Here is a 7,444-nt window from a genome sequence, read left to right on the forward strand (position 1 = left end):
TCGCCCTGAAGACAGGCCCCTCTGGGAGGTGGAGGGAAGGGTAAATGGCTGTAGCTCTCACCATCAACTCCTTTGATGGTTACAAACCTTCCTCTAATTTCAAGCCTAAACTTGTTGATGGCCAGTTTCTACCCATTTGTTCTTGTGTCCACACTGGCACTTACCTTAAATAACTCCTCTCCCTCCCTGGTATTTGTCCCTCTGATGTATTTATAGAGAGTGATCATACAACCTTTTGAATTTTGCATGCCAGCAATCTGGTTCCAGTTTGGTTTAAGTGGAGCTCATCCCTCCTGTATGGACCACTCTCCCTCCAAAAGGTTCCCCAGTTCCTAATAACCCTAAATCCCTCCTCCCTGCACCACCATCTCATCCACACACTGAGACCTGCAGCTCTGCCTGTCTGACTGGCCCTGCACGTGGAACTGGGAGCATTTCCGAGAACGCTGCCATGGAGGTCCAGAACTTCAGTCTCTTACCTAGCAGCCTACATTTGGCCTCCAGGACCTCTCTCCTACCTATCCCTGTGTCGTTGTACCTACATATACCATGACCACCGGCTCGTCCTCATTAAGGTTATCTAGATGTCTCGTGACATCCACTACCTTTGCACCCAGCGGGCAATTCACCGTGTGGTTCTCCCAGCCATCGCAAACCCAACTATCTATATTTCTAATAATGAAATCCCCCCATTGCTATTGCCTGTTTCTTCCTAATAATTGGGGTCGCTGCCCTGGAGGCGTGTTGTCAGTCTGAGAGGAGACCATGACATTATCAGGAAGGTGGATCCCCTTTGCTGCAGCTTGATGCTTCCTGCCCCAAGATTTACCTTCTCCTTAATGACAGGTTTCAGAGTAGCAGCCGTGTTAGTCTGTTTTCGCAAAAAGAAAAGGAGGACTTGTGGCACCTTAGAGACTAACCAATTTATTTGAGCATGAGCTTTCGTGAGCTCACGAAAGCTCATGCTCAAATAAATTGGTTAGTCTCTAAGGTGCCACAAGTCCTCCTTTTCTTCTCCTTAACAGCACCAGGGGCATTTGTTTCCCAGCTCACATTACCTGTTCATGGTAGCGACATTGGTGTTGGCCCTTGCACCCCACCTGGGGACTACTTACTGCATGGGGAATAAGGCAGGTGTCCATGTGGTTTCTTGCTTACAGTGACATCAGCAGGGATGTCACAGTCCACCCGGGCAGAGCCAGGAGGTTAGGAAGCTTGTGAGCAGAGGGGCGGCATGGGGCGGTGCACCAGCTGGCATGAGTGCTCTGGATCTGGTCTCTAGACATTCCCAGCCCCTCTGAGTCTCTGGTCTCTCTGCTTTCCCAGAAGGGACCAGCATCGGGTTAACCATGGCTGGAAAGGGACAGGGCCCTGGCGGCAAACCTGCAGCGTTCCAGATCATCAAAGTGACTGTGAAGACCCTCAAGGAAAGGGAGGAGTTTGCAGTGTGGGAGAACAGCACCATCGCCGACTTTCGAGGCGAAATTGCCAAGCGCTTCCATGCTCCCACCAACCTGCTCCTCTTGATCTTTGCTGGGAAAATTGTGAATGACCAAGATACTCTCAGCCAGGCTGGGATCCATGACGGATTCACCATCCACCTCGTCATCAGGCCGCAAACGAGAGCAGACAACCAGCCAGCCACCCTTCCAGCACCAGCCAACAGCGCGTCCCTGGGCAGAGGCCCCCCTGGCTCAGCTGGTCTGGCAGATCGGAGCATACTCTGTGGGAATGCACCCAGCCTTTTAGGTTTCCTAAATGAGCTCCAGCAGCTTCTGGTGGTCAACCCCGAAATGATCCTACAGATTCTGGAAAATCCCTTGGTCCAGAGGGTGCTGTCAAACACCGACCTGATAACACAGTTCTTAAGGGAACACCCCCTGTTCCATCAGTTTGTGCAGCAAAATCCAGGGGTTAGCCACATCTGGAACAACCCAGCCCTCATGCGAGAAACGATCGAGTTCGTTAGGAATGCAGCGATGATGCGGGAAATATTGAGAAACAGGAGCCAGACTCTGCTGCTGGGTGGAGACAAAGTCTTGTGGCAAATGCTCGCTGATACTCCAGAACCAACGCTGAATGGACCACAGGCACAGTGTGCAAATAACCCGTCCCAGAAAAAGCCATCCCCAGCGGGGGTCAGCCAACCATCCCAGACAGAAAACAGAGACCCTTTGCCGAATCCTTGGGCCTCTCAGTTTGGTCCCCAGAGTTTCACCCCTCATCGCAACAGTGGCACTGACGTTGGGAGTATTCATGTCAGCAACAGCCCAAACTGCAGCACGGGGCAGAGCCCCTGGGTGCCGCCTGGAGGACCTGGAGTCGCAGCTGGGATGTGTAACCCGCCGGAAGTGCAGAACGCCTTGCAAGCGATAACCAGGAATGCCCTGCCTTTCCAGAGCATGCTGTCTGTCCCCTACATGAGGAATATAATGCAGGCCTTGAGCCAGAGCCCCAGTCTCATTGTGCACTTCATGCTGAGTAACCCCCGGTTCGTTGGAATCATGCATCCCCAACAAGAAGTAACGCGGGAGCTCCAAGCTCTCCTCCAGCTGCTGCACAGCCCAGACATGCTGTTAGTGATGGCAAACCCGAGAGCCACCAAGGCTCTGTCCCAGATTCAGCAGGGTTTCCATGCCCTGGGGATGGAAGTGCTGAGGTTCGCCCAAGGCAGAGCTCCTGGCTCAGGGGCAGTGGGAAGCCCTGCCGATGGCGGGGAAGTAACTGGGACTGGCTCTGAGCCATGTGAGAATGCAAGCCCAGCACCAGGCTCAGCCGAGTCGGGGTGCCAGCTCTGTAACATTGAGCAAATCACACAGGGTCTTGGTCAAGCAAGTTCCCCACGTCCCCAGACTCCAGAAACCCAGTTCCAGCAGCAGCTGGAGCAGCTCTACCTAATGGGTTTCCTCAACCACGAAGCCAACGTACAAGCTCTGAGAGCAGCTGGAGGAGACGTCAACACTGCGATTGACAAACTACTGGGCTCCCAGCCGTCCTGGCCATGTTAGCCATTCTGGTTTTGCTGATGGCTCTGAAGACTAAGCTGCTTGGGGATCTATCCTTTGGACTCCTGTTACCCTCTCTTGCTATAAACTAAAGCTGATCGCCATGCGTCTTGAGCTGTAGTTTTCTTCAAGCAGTGGGGAATCAATGTCTCTGAGTTCAAAGCAAGCTTAGGGTGCTCTGTGACTATCAGCGATCATTAATCCATGAGCATTGGTCTGTCTGGCCTATAGCTCTCAAAAATTAATTTCCTATTAAAATATTAGCCTTCAGCAGTAACAGATGTGCTGTCATTTGTTTACTGATGTCCTAAGCTCCAGCCACACAAGGGGAGGGAACGTGGTGGGCAGAGGAACACATGGAGGAGCTGGTCTCTCCCTCCACTGCTTGTCTTCATGGTTGATTATCAGAGGGTCTTTTTAGGTCCCTAACTACTGGATCTCCTGGGGAGGATCACGGCCCAAAACCACCTGTTCTCTTCAGCTGGGCATGAGCTCTCAAGCCTTCCGCACGATTAACCCAGTGTTGGTAGTGTCTTGCAAAAGGATCTGGGCACTGCCATGCCCCCCCCACCCCGCTTTGATTCTGGGTGCTGCCTCTGACACAAGGCGGGACTCCCCCCTCAACATCCACAAACCCACTTCCTGGCCCTCCTTCAAATCCCACCTCAAAGCTCCCCTTTGCTGTGAGACCTACGAAAAACTGGCCAGTGCTTAGACTGTTGCTGTGCTGAGACCTCTGCCTTCGTGCCTCACCATTGTGTTTCCTCATCGGGCTGTAGCCATCACTTATCCTGGGGGCAGGGACTGTGGTTCTGGTCTGTGTTTGTACAACGCCCAGCAAAATGGGCTCTTAGGCGTTACGATAATACAGATAATGAATCATCATCATCGTTTAAGGTGTTGATAGTCACCGAAGGAGGCTGTGCAGTCCAGACGATGGGGCACTAGACTGGAGTTAGGAGGCCCGGTCTCCTTTCCCAGTTTGGCTGGTGACTGTCTCTTGGGTGAGTCACACATTCTCCATACTCCTTTCCTCTCGGCATCCTGGGGATGGTAAGTTTGGATTGGCTCTTGCAGGACGTTTGAGCTCTCTCGATCACTGTTTCTCAACATTTTTGATTTCAGGACGGTTATGCTCCTGTTATCCATTCTACCTACCTGTCTGTCCTGACTTCCGATCCTAGCTAACTAGCCTCTCCCATTAGTTCCCCATTACTGTGGTATCTGAAGGCCAGATTTTTAAAGATTTTATTTGGTGCCTAAAGATGCAGGTAGGTACCCAAATACCTGGATGCCTCCTATGTGACTGTGACTATGTCCCCATACCCCCCACCTTATGAGGCAGGGAAGGTTAGCATCTCCATGTAACAGACGGAGATCCGAGGGACAGAGAAATTAAGGCCCCTCTGTCCAAAAACGACCTACAGGAGGGACCTTAAGGTGTCTCAGTCCGGGCACCCAAAATTAGTGTCCAAGGTAGAAAATTTCTGCTTCAATGACTTGCCCAAGGCCCCAGAGTAAACCTGTGGCAAGCGAGTGCAGGCTTTCTGGGGCCTCACTCTGTTCCCTCTCCACAAAGCCCCGCTCCTGGGCACAGCAGCTAATGCTCAGGACTTGTCTACATGGCTTTGGGCATGTGTGTGTGTGCATGTCCACATGGGCCTGTGTTTTGCACAGAGTTTTTTTGGCATGAAAATTACTTCTTCCAACACGTTGCAATTCTTCTTTCAAATGAACTGGCTCCTCTTTTGAGGCCTGCGACGGGGGTGTCGTTCGTGCGGAGAAAGGCTCGCGCTGATTCAGAGGCAAGTAGGTTGAGCCGGCCGTGTGGACGCAATCTTTTCAGACGAGTGATTCCACAAAAGGTTATGTGCAAAACTACATCCCACAAAAGTCAACCCTGTGCAGACAAGCCCCAAGTGCTGGGCCCTTGGCTCTGTTCTGCCCTCTCTGCAGGTGAGCCAGTATCCACTGGCCCTGGACACCCGGAGAGCTAAAGACCCAGGCTCTCAGGCTGGGTCTGTAGCAGACTCCTGTCCTTTGTGGACTGGGCACAGACTGGGACTCCTAACCCCCTCTCCCTGGTGGGTTACCCCCCGTGTTTAGAGGCCTTGATGGCTCCAGAGTAAGACAGCTGGTTAATCAGAGTTATTCTTTGGGCCAGTAGCTGGCAGGGGGCGTACTGGAGGAGTGGGTGGGTGAAATGTGCCGTTCGGAGCACGGCCCAAATGATGAAATAAAAGTCTAGACCATAATGAATGGTTTGGAGACGGAAGGGTGGGAGCGTCTCTGCTCCCTGTCTCCTAACACAAGAACAACGCGCCACTGAGTGAAATTGAAAGGGTCCGGAGGGATCATGGCTTGCCACGGAGTCAGCCGGCCAATGCGCTGGAACTGTTCCAGATGAAGCCAGTCGGGACTCTGGGGTAGCCTGCCCACTGTTGCCAGGGCAAGAAGCCTGCGTGGCTTCGGCCTTCCTCGGTCTGACCTCAGAGCAGTCGGCAACCCCCATTTACCAGGCGCTTCCCACAGTGAATCTGCCTGAGCCCTGCACCCCCACTCTGCCGTCAGCCGTGACTCTCAGCCAGCCTTGTAAAACGGACGGTTTATTAGTCGACAGGTACACAGCACAGAACAGAGCTTGTCAGCACAGAAATCAGTGACTTTCAGCCAACCCCATCTTGGGGGAATCCCGGGCCCGACGCCCTGTCTCTCCCCGTCTCCAAGTCCCCCACAGCAGACTGCCTGCCCCCCAACTGCCTGGCCTCCAATAGGGCTGTGGTTCCTCCCCTGGGCTTGTCCTGCTTCCTGGGCAAAGCGTCGCCTGGTTGCATCCCCCTCTTGGGTCTCAGATTATGAAGGGCACCGGCCATCACTTACTTACGTGCAGGCAGCTGGGCAGCCTGACCTGCTCCTGAGGGCCTCAGAAAAGTCACACACCCAATTCCCACCACCTAGGCATCGGTGCAGTCCACACGGAAACTGAGGCACACCCAGCACAGTCAGACTCACATGCAACATAACAAAGGGAAAAACCCCACTTCCTCACATAGCTAATGACAACTCAAAAGTTGGCAGGGAAATTCAACCTTGTGCTTCAGAATTTAAGTCGACTGGAGACCCGGATTAGATCTCCGTGAAGAGCAGGTTGGCCCATTCCTCCAGTGCTCTTATCCCTCCCTCCTCCGCAGCATCTGGAGCCAGCGTTTTTTGTTTGGTTCGGAGGGGGTGGGGCGGGGGATGTTGGTTTGGTGGTTATTTGGCTTGCAAAATGCTGTGGTCTGTGATTGCCTTTGCTGCAGGCCCTTTGGCTTATCCCGCTGGGATTCTGATAGACCTGGTGGGTTTTTTGTGTTTGTTTTCAATTTGCACAAGCCCCAGAGCAGGGGACACCCAATGCCTTTGGATCAAAATGTAATCTGGATTGGCCTGATTCATGGGACAGAAAACGGGCAGCGTGGCTCACAGCTGCTCACCATGTCACAGCCCTTCCCCTGCTGTAGCTCCCGGTAGCACCTCTGACTTCGCCCTCTCCTCCCCGTCCAGAAGCTTTCCTTGCAGTGCCCTGGGCACCTGTATCGCTCATCCGAGGGTTAAATATTAACCGGAGCAGGAGTTCACCTGACTTGTGCATGTGTCTGGAATCGCTGCACGCCGCAGGACAAGGCTGCGTGGCACAAGGCCAAGATAGTCAAACATAAAGTCCAGCTCTGGCCGAGCCCCCAGCTGTTCTCACTCAGACCCCTGGGGACAGCTGGGGGACTCCGCGGTTTTGAAAAACAGGCGTCTTATGTAGGGTCCTGGCTTTAGGCACCTATTGTTGCAACTCTTGGCCATGCTCTGCTGCATTCTGCCCCATGCCCCCTCTGTGCAATAACCACTACACTGGTCAGGATGAAGGCACCGGTCTGAAGTGGGTGTTACAAAGAGCTAACAGTATGCGCTGGGGAAGTCCCCGCCCCACCCTAGACGTGTGCAAAGAGAGAACAGTTCAACGCCAGGAACGCAATGCAAAGGTGAAAGGGCTTGCTCTGAAAATCATAAAGGAAGGTTAGCCAAATGCGAGGAATGTTCAGATCGGTAGGGCAGGACGTAGACCCAAACGCCGTTCCTTTTCATGGGGTTGATAAGAACCATGTGAGCTCTTTCTTCTGCAGATCTCCCCGGGGAAGAAGAGCTTTTGTAAACTATGTAGCACCGTATACATAAGAAGCTTGGAGTGGTACTTCAGAAATGTCCAGGAAGGGAGGGTGGTATCACGGTGCCCATTGTACAGACGGGGAAGGTGTAGCTCAGTGACTGTTCCAGGAGGCCTGTGGCAGACATCCTGAATCCCAGCCCTTAAACGAAACTTCGATTCCAAGCCCACTGAAATTGACTTCAGCTGACTTTGGATCAGAGGCAAGTGGCCATCCTTCTTCCCAGAATCCCTCCCAGTC

At 53.1% G+C, this 7,444-nt stretch overlaps 1 pseudogene; it reads left to right on the forward strand.

The window, feature by feature from the left end:
* Nucleotides 1–1,349: 1,349 nt before the first annotated feature.
* Nucleotides 1,350–3,008, forward strand: LOC140914700 (ubiquilin-1 pseudogene; annotated as a pseudogene).
* The last annotated feature ends 4,436 nt before the right edge of the window (nucleotides 3,009–7,444 follow it).

The sequence above is a fragment of the Lepidochelys kempii genome, chromosome 1 (assembly GCF_965140265.1).
Source record: "Lepidochelys kempii isolate rLepKem1 chromosome 1, rLepKem1.hap2, whole genome shotgun sequence".
In the NCBI taxonomy this organism is placed as follows: domain Eukaryota; kingdom Metazoa; phylum Chordata; order Testudines; family Cheloniidae; genus Lepidochelys; species Lepidochelys kempii.